Genomic DNA, 21,692 nt, shown 5'->3' with positions numbered 1-21,692 from the left:
CTGATGAAGAGAGAAGTATTACAATTGCTAGCTCAATTTGAGTTCAACCTTCAAGTGAATAACATATCTCTCTACTCACTGAGAAGCTCTGACCCAGAATTAGTCAATTTCTACCTCTTCTTGAGCCCATATTTCCTTATGCAATTCCTGAGGAAATTAGGCCCCCTATTATTTAGGAATTTCCTCCAAAAAATTTTCACAATTCCCAAGGTTGATCATCTAACTACATGCAAGAATTGTACACTCAAGACTAGTCTACAAATAATGTTACATTGCCTTGGCATCTCCACCATAGCTAGGGAACTTGAATTCTCTGTATTCACTAGCTATTTTGGGTTGATTGATTAGTTAACAAGATGATCACTGAGTTAGACTGAAGTCTCACTGCACAACTGACCTTCCACTAGTTCCTCCAACAGTTAAAACTAGTTTAATTGAAAATAACTTAAAATAATTGACCCTGATTGCTACAAATTAGCAATCACACATGCTTAATTGAACTCTAGCTCCTCTAACTCAAATTTACTGAGTTAACTAAGTGACAAGATCCATGTCACATAATTTGACTACATGCAAGTTGTTTGTTGATGTGGAAATTCAAATTTTCTCAATTTAACCAAGGGAATATCAAATTGAGACTTTCTTGGCTACATTTTTCAAAATATTTTGGACATATACAATAGTATTTGTAGCTTCTCCCCACAAAAACATAGGAAGATTTTGATCATGAAGCATGAATTTGGTAGCTTATGTGATGGTCCTACTCTTCCTTTCAGTAACTCCATTTTGTTGATGGTTGTATGAAACAATGACCTCCCTCTTAATCCTAGCTTCTCTCCAGAAGTCTTTGAACCCATTTAAAGTATATTCTTCTCCATTATCTGTCCTTGAGATCTTGATCTTCTTCCTTATTTGATTTTCTATGAGAACCTTGATGTCCTTAAACACATCGAAAACCTGATCCTTGGTATTTAAGTAGAAGATCCAAGTTTTATAACAACAATCATCAATAAATATCGCATAACATAAATATCATAGAAGAAATTTCACGAGCATGGGCACATAAAGATCAAAGTGAATGAGATGAAGAGTCTCCTTGGATCTATTACTGTTAGAAGGACCATGGTCCCTTGATATTCTTCCCACTAGCATGTCCTTGACATACTCCTTCATGATCAACCTACATCCTAGGTATCCTTGTAACCATCCTGCTCATAATAGGAAAATATTTATAATGAAGGTGAGAAAATATTTGATGCCAAAGTTCACACTAATTAGAAGTGTCATGGACCAATGCTTGAATTGGTCATCCACAAACTCTATAAATTCCTTCATCTCAAACACCAGTGTGAAGGTTGAACTCATGTTAGATCCCCTTTGCCAAGCAATGACCTTTCCATTGATGAATACAACTCTAAATCCATTTTCTTCCATGGCATATATGGATAAAATATTCTTTATCAATATTGGCACATATAACACATCATGTAGATGAATGGTTTGACCAAAATTCAAATGAAAATACTCGATCCAGATCCTTTGACATCATGAGAAAACTTATCCCCAAGTAAAATTTTCAAATTGGTTTCCCTCTCAACCAAATTTGAGAGGACTTCACAATACCCAATAAAATGTCTATTTTCCTTACTATTGACCATCTGACCATTGATGCTATCAAAATAAGAGCTAGAAAGAGAAACAACAAGAACATATTCAAATTGAGAATCAACAACATTATTATATACCTTGTATTTCTAGTCCTCTTTTGAGGGCGCTCAAGCTCTTCAGTGCTTGCATGGGTAGCAGGATCTCTTCCTATCCTTCTATTATTAAAGTTAGTGTTTTAGCCATTATAGCTGTTGTTTACAAGCCTTTGAGCATTTCTTCTATCACGGGAAATCTCGATAAATGTGTCCAAATTGGTCACACCTATAGCATTGGATTCTAGAAGAGTCCTTTCTGTTGTTATTGAATGGTGGGGATGGCTTCTTTGGCTTCCCTTTGAAAGGTATTCCTTTTCCTTTCCCTTTCCATTTTCCTTTATTGACATTAGCTACAAAGGATGTAGGCTCTCCTTCTTCATCTTGCCTCTGGATTCTCCCTCTGGAAAAGAGCATGAATTCTCCTTAAGTACACAACTTCAAGAGTTCATCAAATGAAGGGATCTCCTTCTTTCAACTAATGTTAGTAATGAATGTCTCCCGAGAAATGGGAAGCCCGCCAAGGGTCATATGCACAAACTCCTTATCAAATACAATTTCTCCAATAGAAATAAGTTGATCCCTTATCTTGGAGATCCTCATGAAGTAGGTTGTAATAGATTTTGAATTAGAAAACTTGATATCACGACGTTGAATCTTCACAAAAATGACTTGGGTAAGATTGTTGACCTCACACATTGCGATCAATTTGTCATACATTTCCTTTGACTTTTTCATCTTGGACACATAAGTAATGATATGATCTCTAAGAGAGTCAATAATAATTTTATTGGCCTTGATCTCACACTTCTTGTACTTGGACTTAACACTAGCATTGGAATTCTCCAGAGGTTCAGCTATTTGGACCTTCACACATTCCATAACATCATTCTCATGCAATGTAATATCTAATCTTCCTTCAGGCAGAAAAATTAAAGGCATCATTCAACTTCTCCTCAATCTTGAAGTAGGAGGTAGACATATTTCCCAAAAATTGGATTAGTAATCTTATAAAAGAGTGTCTCCAAGGGGTGCTCTGTAGTATTCTTAGGCTAATATTCACCTCAACTCTAATACCATGTTAATTTTCACAGTGTTCTATGTTGATATAATCACTTTAAAATAATTTCTTCAATTACAGTCACCCCAACAATAGTAAAACAATTATAGATAGAACAGTGAACAATAAATTCACAATAAAAGATAGCCAAGCACAATGAGACATAGAGATTTGGTCAAAGACCAGGGGAAAACCCCACAAGGGGGAAAACCCTTTGATCAATTCTTATTCTTCTATTAGTCAATCAATGTTTAGCAAGAGACATGTAGTCCAATTTGTAAATCTATCAACCAGTCAAGGACAAATCCTTGACTTTCCAATTCAACCAATCAAAATGAATCAACAATGAGAGACAAAGGCAATTTTGGTCAAAGGTACTAGTCTACAAAATTTTGACCTCTGGAGGAATAGTAAACAACAGTGGGTGGTTGCCCTAACTAGTCAAATTCAATGGTACAACTTCTCATGAAACTTCGGTCAAACCAATAATGAAATCGAGCCTCCTTCCTTAGACAAACCCAGTCAAAACAGTGGAAAAATCTTGGTCAAAATCACAGTAAATGCAGCCTCCCAGAACTTGAAATAATTTGGTCAAGCCAAGTCAAATAAGCCTAATTCAAACTAAATCAACACTAGTCAATACACTCCAAAACTTAAAGTCATCTCGGCCAAATCAGAAAAACTTCTTCTCCTTCACATGTCTGAAGTTATTCCTGCAATTTAAGAGATGTACGACCCATTTGCTGATGTGAGATGTGTGATGGATGGTCTCCAAGTGGGGTCAACGAATGGTTCTCCATGGAAAATTCATCTTGTAGTTGCCAATTTTCAACACTATTTTTGTTCATACAAAATGTCATTGTTTATGTCATTACTATATTGATGTTGAGCAAAGTGTGTCATTGATGTCAAGTAGTGTTAAGTTCATGGGGAGCTTGTTGGAGAGTATCATGGTTTTCATTGATGTCAAGTAATCATTTCTAATTTGTTTCTAATGTTTATAGAGCATTTTAGTGATTATATAATGTTGATTTGAGGGCCTATCTTGGAGGAATTTCTCTACTTATAATCATCTCAAGTGATCTTGCAAAGTGTATAGTTAGATAGCTCTCTGAGAGACCTTTCCAATGGTACATGGTGTTGAATTTCTAGGGCACTAGAGAATCTAGGTTTAGGTCTTACAATATTTGACACAACCAACTCAAATGCCACAAAAAACTACTTTTCACAATGGAATAAACATAGAAATAAATCAACTAGTGCACAATAGACAACTTTTACAATTTTTCAATCCAACTTAGTTATATTAATCAATCTTTGATACAATAGTCTAGGACTCATGTACTAGGGATCATGACCCTCATACAATCATTGATACAATAAATACAACTACGAGTCGGTGTCAACAACTATGACCACCAATATACCCTATACAAGATAACAACTAACCTACTCACTTATATAACCAGCCTCAGCTCCTTTCGGTCCACGTACCCTGAACACAATTTCTGGTCCTTTCGCTTCTAATCAGGTTCTCCACCAATCTGCCTCTATCATCAACACATGTCCTTTGGGTCATTGAGCATGGCTCCAAACACTTTTTCCCTCTAGTTTCTCCTTAGTCCATCAAGTCATCAATACATAGGGCCTTCTTGTAGCTGTTCACAACCCTGTTTGTGAACAACTCCTTGGCTGCCCACTTTTTCCTTCCTTTGTTGCTATATGAAGCCAAGTCAAGGGTACGGAGGCTTCCCTTCTTCTACTATAAAATGTATTTCTTCACATAGTAGGCTAGGGCATGTTCATAAGCCTTCTTGGTTGCCCGTATTCCTTCAAGGACACAACCCATTAAGCTCCTATTATATTGTCCTTCTAACAATCAAGAAATCCTTTACTAGAACTGATCTTAGGGCTGATTTGAAACCTACTACGTTCCTCTCTTTTTGTCCTTAAGATATCAACCTAACTCTGTTGAAAATGGACACTACACTAACCTAGAAACCATTAACATAGGAAGAAAAAATGCATACCTCTTCATACATCACAGGGCCTGTGCATAATATTGTAGATGCTCGGCCTAGTTATGGCTTCTGTTAGTCTACGTTAGTCCTTCCTTTCTACTCCAAAAAGCTCCTCAAGTCTGTGGCCCTCCTCCTTCTTCAAGTTGCCTTCATGCATTGTTTTCCAGGGTTGTTTCTAGCCAACTATTAGGCCTTTTAGCCCCTTCAAACCTGCGACTATAGGACTCAGAACTATTTCCAAAATACACAGTGAATGTGGCCTGATATCAAAGAAATATACCACTTAAAAAATCACACAAAAATGTCACAATATTCTCTTACAATACTTGGTCTTCTCCTCTACTTGACTCAGCCCAAAAACTCATAAGAAATGAACCTAACCAGGTCTCCTCCTCTTCTGCACTAGGCTTCAAATGTCTGCAGATAATGTGAGGTGTTCTTCCACTAAGAATAATTGCACTCATGGTGATGCAAAATGAGGCCTTCACTCACTTTTATTTATATGCTTCCTCGGGTGCACAGATAGCCCACCAAGAGACACCACTTAAGTCAAGCCGATTTGATCTTGGTGCCAATTAGCCCACTGGCATACGAACAAAAAACATTTTCTCCCATTTGAAAAGTGTTCTATTGGTTTTCTTTACTGCCCCTTGCTCCACTAAGGGTGCTACACATTCTCCAAGGATCCAATCATTAAATCAATGCCTGCTTTCACACCTACAATCTTGGGTGAAAAACTAACCCCTTGGGTACTTAGCCCACAAATCACTTTTTGTGTTGCCAATTCCTCCACAACCTTGTACCCTATGGTTTGGAGTACCTCCCAAGCTACCAATCTTAATGCTCCCTCTTAGCGATGGAGGTGCTTCCAAGACTAGGAAGTAACTCTTCATCATTGTCACTATTGGCGACATTGGTCCAACTCCTGGCACTTACCACTCCAGCATACCCTGTAGCATGAACTACGCATTTATTGGAAGTGTCACTGCCACAAGAATCCTCCTACTTCTTCTTCACCTAAAATGATTTTAGGTCATCCCATGGTCCCTTCTTTCTATTTGTAGAAGAACCCTTGCTCTCCACTAACCACGCACTCTTCTTGGGTTGCACATTATCCCTCTGAACCTGTAAACTCTCGCTAAAACTTGGCTCCCCCTGAAGCTCTAGTACTTTCACCTTCTCTTGCTTCTACTTCTTATTAGCTATAGGCTTTCTCATTAGCCTATATAGACCATGCTCTCTAACTCGAATGACCACTCCACTAGAGCTAGAGCCTTTGGGCCTGAGCTTCACTTTACCATCCTAGAAAATCACATCAAACCCTTTCTGATCAATCATTAAGACATAAAATATGTTATATTTGAAATATGATGCATATAGTACATCTCGAACTCACATCAACTGACCTAACTCGATTCTGAATGGCACAACATCTAATCCATTGATCTCTTTCTGACTCTTGTCACACACCACCATGTGCAACTTTGAGTCCCACTCAACTAGAGTCTCAAGCACATCACATGAACCTATCATATTCTTTAAAACATGATTGTCCATGTACCATGCAGCCTCGTCAATGGAACCCTTAGATAAATGAGAAATTGGAGCAAAATACTCACTCTCCAATCTCCTGGAGAGATCATCTATCTCAGTAGAAGTGGCAGCTCCTGCAACTTCCTTCCCCTTCAAAAAAATCTTCACCATCTCATAATTTTTTATAGTCTCATTGATGGCGATGAGCTCATCTTGAACCTAAGACAATCTTGTCAGATACGAAGTCACTCCTTTACCCTCTATCATGTTGGTGGCCTTCAACTTATCCTTCAATACCAACAATTGGTAATCATTCTTATTATGGAACAGATCCTTTTGAGATTTCCACATCTCATGGGCATTTTTTTTCCTAGACAGATGAGGTATCCAAGAATCCTTAACACCATCTAGGATGATTAGCTCGGCCCCTGTATCCATCTCTTCATACAATTCCAACTCCTTAGGGTCAGACAGCTTCTTGATCTCTTTCTCGGCAAAGTCCCAGATCCTGGTCACTATCAAGACCAACTTGATCCTTTCCTTCCATGGACTATAGTTGGACAACCCTTCTAACCTCTCACCATACCGTAGACCAACCGGAAACTTTGACATTGTTATTATTCCTTCAACACTAATGGAACCAACTCCCTCTTGAATTGTATGCTATGTTATGTACACTGTAATTCAATGTCCCTTTAAAGTATCTATAACACCATGTTGAATTTCTATGACATTAGAGAATCTAGGTTTGGGTCTTACAATCTTTGACACAACCAACTCAAATGCCACAACAAAATGCTTTGCACAATGGAATAAACACAATAGCAAAAATACTAGTGCACAATAGAAAACTTTTACAATTTTTCAGCCCAACTTCATTATATTAATCAATATTTAATACAATAGTCTAGGGTCATTGCTCTCATACAATCATTGATACAAGAAATACAACTAGGGTTTGTTGTCAACAACTATGACCACCAATATACCCCAAATAAGATACCAATTGACCTACTCACTGATATAGTTGACGTGAGATCCTTTCAATCCATGTACCCTGAACACAACTGCTCGTCCTTTTGCTTCCAATTTGCAGCTCCACCAATTTGACTCTATTAGTCAACACTCATCCTTTAGGTCACTGAAGATGGCTACAAAAGTTTTTTCCCTCCAGATATTCCTCATTCCATAAAGTCATCAACACATAGGGTATTATTGTAGTCGTTCACAAATCTATTTGTGAATAGCTCCTTGGTTTCCCACTCTAGCCTTCCTTTGTTGCTATAAGAAGACAATTCGAGGGTACGAATGTCGCCCTTATTCTATCGCATAAATTCCTTCTTCACATAATAATATAGAACCTGTTCATAAGCCTTCTTTGTTTCCCTTATTCCTTCAAGCTTTCACAACCCTCCTCTTATACTTCCCTTCTAATAGTAAAGAAATCCTTTACTAGAACCAATCTTAGGGTTGGTTTGACACCTATTATAGTCGTCCCTTGTCCTTAAGATGCCAACCAAACTCTATCCAAATTGGATACTACACCAACCTAGAACCCATCAACTTAGGAAGAACAAATTCATACATCTTCATACATCACAGGGCCTGTGCATAACACTGTAGGTTCTTGGTCTAGTTAGGGCTTTTGTCACTCCATGCCAGCTCTTCCTTTCTACTCCAAAAACCTCCTCAAGTTTATGGTCCTCCTCCTTCAAGCTTCCTCCATGTGCTAGTTTCTAGGGTTGTTTCTAGCCAACTATTAGGACTTTTGGCCCCTTCAAAACTGATACTACAGGGCTTGGACCTCCTTTTAGAATACACATTGAATGAAACCTAATCTTATAGAAATATACCACTTAAAAACTCACACAAAAATACCCAATATTCTCTTACAATACTCAACCTGCTCCTCTTCTTGACTCATCCCAAACAATCATAAGAAATGAACCAAACTAGGTCTCCCCCTCTTCTTCGTTAGGCTTCAAATGTCTACGGCTAATATGAGGTGTTCTTCCACTAAGATGAGTTACACTCTTGGTGATGCCAAATGAGGTCTTCACTCCCTTTTATTTACATATTTCCTAGGGTGGACATCTAGCCCACCAAGAGACACCACTTAAGTCAAGACGAGTTGATCTTGGTGCTAATTAGCCCACTAGAATACAAACAAAAAACATTTTCTCCCATTTGACAAGTTATCTATTGGTTTTATTTATATCCCCTTGCTCCGCTAAGGGTGCCACACATTCTCCAAGGAGTAAATCATCAAATCAATGCTTGGTTTCACACCCACAAGTTTGGGTGCAAAACCCACCTATTGGGTACTTAGCCCACAAAGCCCTTTTTGTGGTGCCAATTCCTCCACAACCTTGTACCCTAGGGTTTGGAGTACCTCCCAAGCTACCAATATCAACTTATGGTACTTTGGAAAACTCCTAAATGGTAAGTAGTTATGGTGGTTTGAAGTTTGGCACGGTTCTAAGCCTCTTAGTTCCAAAAAATGTCAAATTGTGAACCACCCCCCTATTAACTTTCAAACACATGGGGGTGAAATTAATTCAATCATTTGGATTAAAGGAAAATGAAATTTGGTTATGGTGTGCTTCATGGAAAGTGTGTGGGCGTTATTCGTAAAAGCTACAAATTGAGGATCACCCCCTTTATTAACAGTTGAGTGGGCAAGGGGTGCCCACAATTAACTAGGACATTCAATCAAGCAATGTTTAATCTAATAAATAGTAAAGAAAGTTAGGAGGTGTGTGGTTTTGATGACAGAACGAAGATGCAGGGCGACAAACATATTCCATAGAATGGTATTTTTCACATTAATTAATATGAACTGCATCGTGCCACAAAACATTGCACCAAGTGCTCACAAGAAGTGGGTGATGGGCACATTGGCCACTTAATGGAGGCGTAGGGCAAAAAATCATTTTTTCACTACAAGTGTTCAAATGCAGAATCCGAGCCATTTTAATTTCACAAAGAAAACATTAAAAAATCACTAGACCTTGAGCATTTCCTTCATACAGATAGTGATGTGGCAAGTGACGGATGGTGAAGCGTGATTAGAGGGAAGTGATGAGTTGGAAGATGAGTTAGAATACAGGTGGTAATGGCATCAACATGATGATTTTTCATATGCGTGTAGGGAAAATTTTAGGGACTTATATTCGCAGGTGGGCTAATTTTCCATTGTTTTTCCAAAAAACAGATCCGCAAATTTCCATTTTTTCTAAAAATATTTGCCCAAAATTTATAGTATAAAAGTATTTTACATTGAAAATCACCAAAATTTTATATAGGCTAATGTAGAGTAATTATAAATCTAAATATTCAAACAAACAAAAAAACATTAGATGTTTTAGAATTTTCATATTAGGGATTAGTATTATTCGCCAAAGTTTCTAAACTTTAAAATAAACTTTCATAGTTAAACTTTTCCCTAGACGTGTGGCATGTGTATTTGGCACTTCGAGAGTCCAAGTGGCCCTTTGTTGGGTGACACATGACACCACTCATAGTGTGACACGCGACAGTGTGATGACATGGTATGAAAAATTGGCATGATAACTCAGCAGGGTTGACACATCAAGACATCACACCGAGTTTGAAGTTGAAAAGGTTATGGAGGAAGGGTGTGATGGCACATTGGCATGGTAAAAAAAAGATCTAGATGGAGATATGTCAGTTACCTGAAAAATAACTTCATGTCCCACCATGAAACATTTTGTGGCTTATAAGTGTTAGACATGGAGTAGGCATGGTTGACAAGAGCCACTAGACGAAAATAGTTTCCAACACTAACATATAATGGGAATTATAACCTTTAGAGATTTTCAAATAATAAAGGAAATCAATGAAAAACATAGCACCCAAACCCCCTTCCATACTAGTGACATGTGGCAGATAACTCACGACGATGAGGCAGAAATACGTGGCACAATGATAAAGAGACACATGGCAGATAGGTGGCAGCCAAAGAGTGACACATGGTAGGTGGAAATAACCCTTTTGGATAGCTAAGTGGGCCAAATATGAGTGACATGTGGCACCAAAAATATTACCATGTGGAAGAGAGGACATCAACATATGATGTAGGAGGTGATGTGACATAAAAAAGGGATTCACGCCAAGGGCTTCTTTGGTGAAGTATTCATGTGCTAATAGTTTTTCTAAAAAGGGTCGATGACTAGGAAGTGGGCCCAAAACAAGACTTAGGTTCAAGCCATCCAAGTATCCAGGTCATTCAAGGTGCAAGCGATATGGTGTGCGGATAATAGATCCAGATTTTAGATTTATTTGGATATCAAGGAAATTTGGGACATCTGAGGGTCAGTGCAAAAGGAAAGTTTGAAAAGGAGCCAGATATGTGGGCCCCAATTTAGATATTATATTACAACACTAATTCGAGATAATACTTTGGTTCACGAATTTGGTCAAATAGCTAAAGGAGTTGATAATTTTGGGCCAACAAAATTTGGCATTTTGGGCATCAAAATAGAGTGAAATGAGAGTTGAAGTAGAGATTTGTTTTGTTGTGATAACTGAGTTCAGTTTACACAAACAAGATAAATATGTACCAGAGGTCATAATGGAAGCACGACTTATGGAAATAGTTGGTGATCCTTGTTGAGAATCAGAGGCCGAGAAAGAGCACCAAGATGAGCTCTATGGTAGCATTGTAGTTGATTGCATCTGATATGAGAAGTACCTCCTTGAGTTATGTAAGTGTAAATGAAGTTTATCCTCAAGTTGTGTAATAGAATGAATTTCATCATTGAGTTGTGTAAAATTAAATGAATTTCATCCTCAAGCTATGTAATAGTAAATGAAATTTCTCCTTAAGCCATGTGTAAATAATTGATATGAACAAAATGTTGTTGTGTTGAGAGAGCGTTGTGGGGGAATATAGTTAGACTAAATTGAAGTGTATGTGGTTGTGCATTGTGAGAGGTGAATCAGTTGGAGAAAGGAAGGAGGTTGTTTTAGAGCAGATGTAGCTCGAGAAAGAGCTTGAAGAGGGTGAATGATCCAAGACTTTTAATGTTGTAATTGAGAATAGAGGCTAGGAATGCAAATTTTGTGTGTTGCAGATATTAAATTGTTGTAATGGTTTTGGAGGGTTGAGAGAACTTGAAGAGTGTGAGGAAAAATGTAGAGAAAGTAAATAGTCTGAGGATGTTGATTATATTGTAAGATATCAGGCTAAGTAAGAGTTGAAGTAAAGAAAGCAGCGAGTTTAATGAAATAGAGCACCTATGGACCTAAGCGTGAAATTGAATGAAAAAGGGCTTTGTAAGGTTCAAAAAGTTGGTGCCTACACATCAAGTAGTTGGTGCTTCCTTTAGGTGAGAACCTAAGAAACAACTTGCGGGTTAATGACTCTTGCGAGTAGGTGCATGCAAAGTAGGGAGTTAGTGCTTCCTACTGGTTGGTGCCAACAAAACAAATAGGGAGTTGGTGCTAGAAAACAAATAGTAGTTGTTGCTTCTTTTTGGTTGGTGTCAATAAAACAAATAGGGGTTGGTTCTCCTGCAAATGGGTGCTTGCATAACAAGGTAAAAGGGGATCAAAGTCTCCTATTGGTTGGTGCCAGTGAATTGAAGTAATCAAGGATTGAAAACATAGAAGAGAAGAATATTTGTGGCTTTCTCCCTTTATGGGTTTCCACGTACATCCAATGTCTCTATGTGTTACATTTGTGTATGATGTTTATGATGCTACTGTGTGGTTCATGTGTTTATTTATGATGTTGCTTACATGATTGAATGATAAATTAATTAAAATTATAAATTAGCAATAAATGTTAAAATTGTCCATGATATTGATTCAACCCCCTCTCAATATTATCTTAGTTTCCAAAAATTGGTATCATAATGGGTTTCTTTGTTGGAAGGTAGATCTAAAGGGATCATTGCTAACTAGAATTGGCTTACACTAGATAGAGTACCATTTTTGAATGGTTAAGAGTAATTACTATGAATTATAAGAATGGAAGCCTATTTGATGGCTCTAGATTTAAATTTAGGGTTATCTATAGAATATGTTGTGAACAAAAAATATGATATTGAAGCCAAGAATATTATCTTGAAAGGGCTATTAGATCCATAATCTGATAAACTGAGACATTGTGAAACTGCAAAATAAATGCTAGATAAGTTTCAATGTATATATAGAGGAGAAAAACAATCAACACCAATAAATATTGAAAACCATTGCTACTCTTGTAACAAATCGGATCTTAGAAAATATCCTATTGTCATAAATACTCAAATTGTTGATCATCACCCCGAAAATGAATTTTGGAGATAAAAAGAATAAAAGGAAGAAGAAGAATAAAGCATTCCATAATAAAGATACTAAAGAGATGAAATCTACATGTGAGTTACTATTTTACCATAATTGTAGAAGAATAGGTCATCTATCTTCAAGATGCTCATATACATTTTTTGAAGAAAGAGATAGATCTAGAAATAATGAATAAAGACCTACAGTCATAGAAATAGCAGATCAAGATACTACTAAAAAAAGAAAATGAGAGCATCCCTAGTACTGATGGAGAAGGAATAATTCTCATGCCCATGGAAGAATATTTAGATTCAAAAAGGGATCAATATATTTGAGATGAAAATAACACAATTGTTAATATGAAGATTCAACAAGAAGAAAACAAAATGAATGTATTGACAAATTAGTTGAATGAATGAAAATCTTATTGTGAGAGGCTAGAAAATGAGATAGTCTCATTGAGATATGATTTAGAAAAGGCTAATGACCAGCTATCTCGATATCAAAAGCTTGAAAAGAGTACCAAGATCTTGAATGAAATTCTCAATAGTTAGAGATATCCCCTTATCAAGACATGTCTAGGATTTAAAGAAGAATCATGCTCTAAGAAGGTAGAAGGTAATGAAGTAGACAACCATGTTGAAGAAGATAAAAAGTATACAAACAATGTAGTCAAAGGAAGTGATGGACATTAACAGTAGCAATGAAATCTACAGCAAGTAAAAATGAATAACAACCATAAGAAGCAACATCCACTGAGAACATTAAATAACAAATGTATATATATATATATATATATATATATATATATATATATATATATAAACAAGAACATAATAGCTATAGATAATGAATGAAGAACCAACAGAGATCCTTTCCCCCTTAAGGACAAAATCATCAAAGCAAAAATACTCTCAGGTTTCAAAGTTGGTTTAATGGCTACTATTTTTCTTGCAATAATTATGGACATAAACCAATAGAGTGTAGATATTATGCAAGAAATCATGGTATGTGGAGTAGAAGAAACAAGAAAGCATATAAGATCCCAAGAGATGATTACATAGGTAGAAATAGAGGATAACGTAAGAATAATGTTAAGAATTATAATTCCTCTACTACTCTCTTAAATTGTGTTGAATGCTATATGTGTGAAAATTATGGGCACAAAGAAGCAAAATGAAAATATAGCAAGATAAGGCCTCTCTCTCAGAATGAGAAAACAAAAGAAGCAACTCAGCCATTGAAGGAAAATAAGCATAAAATAAAGAAGAATATGAATTTGTGTTATATGCTAGAAGTTGTGCAATGGATTAGCCAAGACCTAATAAGATTAATGGTAAACCAAAGAATCTCCTTGAAGGTATCAAAGGTGGCCATCATAAAATTCAAGCGAGTGAAAATAAAAGCCACCCAATTAACTTTCATAAGAGAAACAAGCAAGTAGACAACAAGAAGATATGGAAGCAAAAAGATGAAATAAAGAAGATGTGTATTTTGGCTTTGTTCCTTAAGACAATTAAAACAAAAGAAACAACTTACTCATAGCAGGATGAACAAGAAATTAAAAGAAGATTCCCCTATATGGGCTCAGCGTACTAAGGTATGGAAGAAAAAGGGAGAAAATCTGCGAGGGGGAATAGAACCTTAGTTTAGCTCATTGAAAAGAAGAGGATGGATTCAAGTGAAGCCAAAGTTGACATATGAAAACACCAAGGAGAAATATATAGATTGGTGCATATAAATGTTTAAGGAAATATATGGTTCATTGATTGTTGCTGAGATGAATTCATTTGTTCGTATATAATAATGTTGTAGAAGAAAGAGAGAATGAAGCCAACATAGTCTTGGGGGAATTACACAACAGAAGCTCAAGTTACATAAAAAAAGAGAATAATCATAGAAAATTACCTACAACAGAAGAGTGGTGTGTTAAAATGCCTAAAAGAAAAGACGTGTCTAGAAGAATTTCTCTCAAGGAAGAGGAAAGATGACAAATGTCAAATAGTTTAAAGGAAATTGTAAGTCCAAAGATTAGAAAGAAGGATAATGCATAAGCTCAGGGGGAGTTGCAAAAGAGTTGATTTCTCAAGCAAAGTAGGAAATGAAATGTCTGCATATCTTATATGATTTACTCTTGTTTCATTTAAGTAGCAGACATGATTAATCCTATAAATAATTATTTAAGTAAACAATTGGTAGATGTTTGTCTCAATAGTGTAAATAGTTTGGGGGGAGAAAATATATATCTTTTCATGTTCCTTAGTTATGAATTGGTATATCTATGTCAATTGGTATTCTTTGGTTCATTAGCAGAAGCCTCTTGTATGTTGGACAACTCTTTTAAGGAAAGCATGATCACTAGCTTCCAAAACCATGCACAAAAGTAGCCATGGAAAGTGAAATTTCCAAGGGAAGAAGAGCTCAAATATTGGAGTCAATGGAACAACTAACCTTGAAGATATGGAGATAATGGTAAGCATGAATAGGGGGGGTGTGAATAGTCACATGAGAAATAATAGCAGTAGTGACATTTGCAGCGTTGTTGTTGGTACATAAATGAATTGGAAGATGAAGAGTGATTATCCATTGGCTTCTCACAAGAAAAGGATGAGAATGAATTCACAACAGTGGCGGAGAAGTGAGTAGCTTGTTATATCTCCTTATAGGGAAGATGTCTTAAATAGAAAATGTGAGCAAGAGAGTACCCTAGTCCTTTGCCATTGATGCCAAAGGGGGGTGGGGGGAGATGAGGAAACATTGGAGAATAATGGGTTTATTATTTTCTACCACATAGGAATATGCCATTGCAATAAAAGTGTGTAAACTCATGTACGTAAAATCCATAGGTACGTGGAAAAACAAGACATGATACCAAAACCATAAACAATTTTTCTAAAATCCATAGGTACGTGGAAAAACAAGACATGATACCAAAACCATAAACAATTTTGCTAAAATCCATAGGTACGTGGAAAAACAAGACATGATACCAAAACCGTAAACAATTTTGCTATTGGATTGTAGGAGGATGTGATCACATCAACTTAAGTATTTACACCAACATTCACTTGAATCAAATTGAGATAGCGTAAATTTGGTGATTTTGATTACCTTTTGTTGAATTGATCTCCACATATCATTGCATAAGCCTTTTAATATTCATGTCAAATTATGCATGGGTTTTATGTACTTGCTTTAGTAGTGTATTATCATAATAGATATAAAGATCATATGGTATGTAGTGGAGAGAAGTTAGATGATGACAATACAACACCAGGAAAGAGACTAAGAAGATATAGAAAAGAAGGTACATATAGAAGTAATTTATCGTGATAGAAGCAAAAGCCCCTAAGTAATTTGTAATTACATGCTTTATAATTTCTTAATATATATATATATATATATATATATAGAGAGAGAGAGAGAGAGAGAGAGAGAGAGAGGTAATTTATCATGATAGCAGCAAAAATCCCTAAGTAATTTGTGTTGAAATATTAATTCCTACTTGTCTCAATTGTGACTTTCTATGTAAAGAGTCTGTTCCTAATCTATAGGAGTGGTTTCCCTAGTTTGGTGTGTGGTTGAGATATTCTATCAACCAACTGATTGTGTGTCCAAGATAGTTTCCCTATCTCGAGACAACACTTCCTATATATATGTAATATCATATTTGATCAATGTAATATAGATTTCCCTTATGCAAATTTAACATGGTATTAGAGCCCTGAGGGCCTGGCCCCTTGTGGGCTTGGCCCCATAGAAAATTTTAGGGGCGAATTTTAGCCCAAAGGTGAAATTTAAGGGATTTCATATTTTGGAAGGGTGAATTTCTTATATTACACCCATTTTCTATAGTTAGCACAAAATTTATTTAAAAAATAGATAAATATTATATTTTAGCCCTAAAAAATAAGGCGGATAAACAGTCCAAAAAACCTATTCACGTCATTTAGAAGTTGGATTTGATTGCAATCGCCCCGATTTCCAGTTTGGAGAAGTTGGTTTTGATTGCAATCACCCCAATTTCCAGTTCGAAGGTTGGATCTGCTTGCAACGGCCCTGATTTCCTAGTTTGCAAGTCATATTTGGTTGCAATGGTAAATAAGAGATTGGGTTAGCGGTTAGCACCTGCCATTTTGGATGATGGGTTACAATAAGTTCTTATAAACACGAGAGGAAACGAGAAAGATGAACTAGATGTCGAAGTGGGCAAGCCAGATAGATTGGGAGATATTGGGACCATTAACATATACATATATGTCGAGTTACTCGATTCCAGCACCATTAATGAATTCAAGTAATTTGGGTGTCTGTTTCCACTTCTCCATTGGGAACAAACCGCAAAAATAGTTTATCAGCTTTCATACATCCATCCCCTTTGCTACTCAAATCTTGGAGCCCTAGCTTCTCTTCCTACTCGTTGATTCTTCCACAGATGAATCTTTAGAAGATATTTTATTTATTATGAAGATCAACTTTCGAGCAATCTGGGATTTCTGTATTCGTGGGTTGAAAGTTGAAACTGGGAACTTAGGATAAACTTATGTGAAATTTTGCTTTGAGATGACTCTGAATTCTGTTTTGAATATCAAGGGACGTCGCCTTCAAACATTACACTTCAAGCTCACAACATTTGGGAACCTACTGGAGGTTCACTTTGGACATTTACTTGTTTAGATTTCAAGAGCTAGAGATTTTTCTTTGTTTCCCAAAGTCAATCTACATATACTTTCATGAAATGAGGACACATTTTGGAAATGGTTGTGATATTTTGATCTGGTAAAATGGCATTGGTCAATTGTCTTTATCTCTGTTCAAGGAGTCTTGCAGTTATGAGCTAGTAGAGTTGGAGAGCTCAGTGCAAGGTTCACGTATAGCAATGTAAGGCAATGATCTTTATATGCTTTCAGAATTGGGGCTTGCAAACCCTTTATTTCAAAATAAATATAAAACCTCAGAAGGAAATATATTGTTCAGAGGCACATATCACTTATCAATAACTATAGACACAGGTTTGAAGACTTTGATCCTGTGAAAACAGATTCTCAGAACCTGAAAAGCAGTATTATATGGCAGATTTGAAATAGCCCCTTCTTCCTCCTCAGCCATTTGTTTCTATGGCACGTGAAGCTCCTTGTCGATCAACCATGCCTGGAAGGCCTCTGTTTCAAGGACTAGACCTTTTGGGAGTTAAAAAGAGAGGGCAGGGGATTCGATCATGGATAAGAATAGATAAAAATGGGAGTTCTCAAGTTTTGGACATAGATAAATTAACAATAATGAAGCGTTGTGACTTTCCAACTAGGGATCTTCGCCTTTTGGATCCATTATTTGTATATCCTTCCACTATTATGGGATGAGAGAGAGAAATTCTTATGAATCTAGAACATATAAGGTGTATAATCATAGCTGATGAAGTACTGTTGTTGAATTCATTGGATAACTATGTTCTACAATATGTGGCAGAACTATAGAGGTGTCTGAATGTTAGAAATGACATGGTTAACAATATGTGGCATTCTAGAGAACAAGGAAGCTCAAGATTTCCACTAGTGTCAAGTAGACAAGAACTGAGGGATGATGCCATGTCTAGCAGCGCACAGTCTAGCCAACAAAAATCAATTAGTGATGTTGAACTTTACAATGGTTCATCTGTAGATGATTTTCCCTTTGAATTCAAGGCACTGGAGGTTGCTTTGGAGGAAGCTTGCACATTTCTAGATATCCAGGCACGTAACAAACTTGTTTATATTCTCATATCATGATTGTTGTACCTCTATTAATTGTGAAATCTGTTTAGTAATACTTTAACTCCTGTCTTGCCTGATTTGTTTTCTAGATCTCTCTCTCTCTCACTCTGATACATATGTTCATACCATGCATGTATTTGCACTTGCTCTACTATGTGCAAAGAGTGCATGGGATTTGGCCAAAAGCTGAAGATTCAATTGCAGTGAAATGTTGACAAAAGCTATCAAAAAATGTAGTGGAATGGAAGTGTAGAAACGTAGCTAGAAACGTTAAAAGTGTCAATTGAATTTGCAACCAATGCCTACACAGTCAAATGTGTGAAGGCCAATAGTAAAGGATAATGTACTCTTCCCATCTAGGGGCTATTTTATGTTCATACTTCTTGAAGTTATTTTGTGTGACATGTTTAGTCAATTTGTATAGGAGATATAAGCCTCAGCTTTTGATACAAACTCATGCGCAGTTGGTGAACAATTGTATATAATTTTGAGATTACTTCTTATATTGACATAAAAAAGTTATTTTTTCGGATTTTCTTAATAGGTGAAAAAAATAACTGAGTCTACTCCCAAGCCAAACCATACTTGGGCTTGTTGTCAAGCCAAATTAACTCTGTCCTGAGTCTGACTCTCTGTCCATGAGTCAAACTTGCCAAAAGTGAGTTGATTTTATGAGTACTCATGGGTTATTTTCTCCCTAATGAGTGCAACTCATGAGTGGATGGAAAAACTTGCTAGGGTATAAAATAAATGCCAAAACTTGAAGGAAATGACATCATTTTTAATTATTTTGCGACAAAGTTTTTGCCAAGTTTGAGTTGAACTCTTAAACTTTGCCCTTGCAGAGCTTAGTTTTCCAACATTAAATTTTCTAAAGTCTCAATGAATTCATTTAAATGGATTTATTTTCATAAATAGGTACTGTATCAAACTAACAATGAGTTTAACCCTGCCAACATTTTATTCTCTTCTTGGTCCAAACTATTGTATTAACATCAAATTGTGCTTTTATTAAGGTTAACTATGTTCACCAAAGGATGAATTTATGATCTGTATTCCAGTGGACGAGTCAGAATGTATCTCACTACGGATTTCATTGAACTACTATGGGAAGAAAATACCCATGCATGCATGCTTATATGGATCTCTCTGTTCTATGCAACCCAAGCAAAGCTAGACAGATAAATGTGCAACAACACTTACAACATCGCACAATGCATAGAAATTTTTTAAGCTGGAGAAACCCTCACAGGAATAAAACTCTAGCATGTTATTAATCTGCAAACCAATGCTTATAATAATTGCCCTTAGGCTTCTAAATTTTTGGTGATTTCACGACCTCCCAGACAACCATAGCATTCTTGAATTGGTGGCCTTGGATATTACCTTCTCACACTATCTCTTATTTGGCTTAACTGGGCTACAGATATGATCTTCCCACCGTTTTGTTTGCACCTTCCTCTCTTTCAGTCAGTCAGCCTTAGCTTACATGCAATGGACCCACACTCTCTCAACTCTCTATTTTTTATGCCTTTTCTCCCAAATTTTATTATAGCCAATGTTAATTTTTTTGGGTAGTTGTGGTCAGTATTCCCAGCTACTCAAGTCACAACCCTAAAAGAAAATTAAGAAGAAGAAATTTGATTCAAATTTGCCTCCAAAAAAATTAAAGTCAGTCCAGCACGAGGAGATGTGCCCCTTAGGCACCTCATGACCACTATAAATACAAACTCGGCCTCCATTTTTTTGGCATCAATTCAGATCACACAAAATCATTTGTTTTTAGTCCACACGTGTGAAGGAGAGAGAGAAGAAGCATGAAGTTTGACCAGTGTTGATCACTCTTTGACTGAAATTTCTGAGGCATTGTTTGCACGAATTTCTGAAGTAGTTGACTGAGCTTTATCGAGGTAGTTTGACCAATTTTCCTGGGCAATTGACCGAGTTTCTGGGCAGCTGCAGTAGGCTGAGTTTCAGCTCTGTTGACTGAGGTTGACCAAAATTCTTGGCAGCAGTAGTAAGGCCAAACTTTGCCTGTGCAGATTTTGTAGTCAATTTGACTGGAAAATCAGATTGTACTTTTGTTGAATTGAACAATTTCTCCTAAGAAAATATTGTTGGATTTTTCCCGAGTTTGGGTTTTCACAGTGTAAAATTGTGTCTCGTTTGTGCTTGGTTGTCTCTTTATGATCCTAATATCATTATTGCATTATTGTTGAGATTTTCTATGTATAATTACTTAATGATGTATGTGACATAAGTGAACTTGGTTAAAGAAATCATTGGAAAGTAATTATCAGTTTAGAAGATCATATTCTCTATGAAGGAAGCTGATACCATGTTGAAGAATCTAGGGAAAACATAATAAGGTGATTCTTCTTTACTATGATAACAATTTGTGAAGCATTTATACAATTTATCTTAACTTAATGTTCCATCCATTATTAGTGGGTGTGTTTACTTCATCAAACTGCTACCAAAAACAAAAGAGACAAGAACACAAATATTTGGCTTAAACCTCTCCCTCTTGGAGAGGAAAACCCACTCAAAATTATTATTATAGAGATTCCATTGAAGAATACCAAAACCATGACCCTTGACACAATTTTCCTCTCCAAGACCAAGACATTGATCCTCTTCTTCATCGTTGTTGGGATCATCATCCTTGTTGCACCTCTGCCTCACTGAGATCTTCATTACTGTTGACATCATTGTTGCGCCATGATTGTCTCTTGAGATTGCCACACAGGTGATCTCAGCTTTTTCATTGAGATCATTATCGTGACCTTGATTTTCATCCTTGATCAATGCACCGAGGGCTTCATTGCTGCTACACCATATTTGGATCATCACTGTACCCTAGCTGGAAACATCATCATGCTGACTATGAGTAGCAGAGAATGTACTTTATGACAAAAGTGCCAAGATAGTGAGGGCAACGATAGGATCAATGTGATGCTTCTTAAGCCGAGACAGTGAGACCAAGGCTATATGAAGACAATAAGGATTATGAGATTCTTTCCATCACATATATGCATTGACTGCCATGAATTAGGTTCACCGAAATCGTGATTACTTTCTTTCCTGCACTGAGATCTTACTTTCCATTTAAGTCGAGACTATAATGATTACTACTACTCCTTATCATGCCGAGATTGTAATCTTGTGATATCACCGAGATACACATATATATGCCTAGATCAAAACTACAGGGATATATGCGAGGGCTTTACAGTCACTATAACAGCTTACTGTGTCACCCGAAGTCATTATCGTCCCACCCGAAATTACAATGATCCGCGAACTGCACCTTACAGTCATGCGAAGGGTCTCAGAG

The 21,692-nt window shown here is 36.5% G+C and overlaps 1 pseudogene; it reads left to right on the top strand.

Annotated features, from left to right (window-relative positions):
• Positions 1-17,674: 17,674 nt before the first annotated feature.
• LOC149183333 (magnesium transporter MRS2-1 pseudogene) lies at positions 17,675-18,370 on the top strand (annotated as a pseudogene).
• The last annotated feature ends 3,322 nt before the right edge of the window (positions 18,371-21,692 follow it).

This window comes from Pinus tabuliformis, chromosome 3_2, assembly GCF_031772625.1.
Source record: "Pinus tabuliformis cultivar Carrire ecotype Pingquan chromosome 3_2, CPIR1, whole genome shotgun sequence".
NCBI lineage: Eukaryota > Viridiplantae > Streptophyta > Pinopsida > Pinales > Pinaceae > Pinus > Pinus tabuliformis.
The sequence above is the reverse complement of the archived record's forward strand: the minus strand, read 5'-3'. Positions and strand labels throughout refer to the sequence as shown.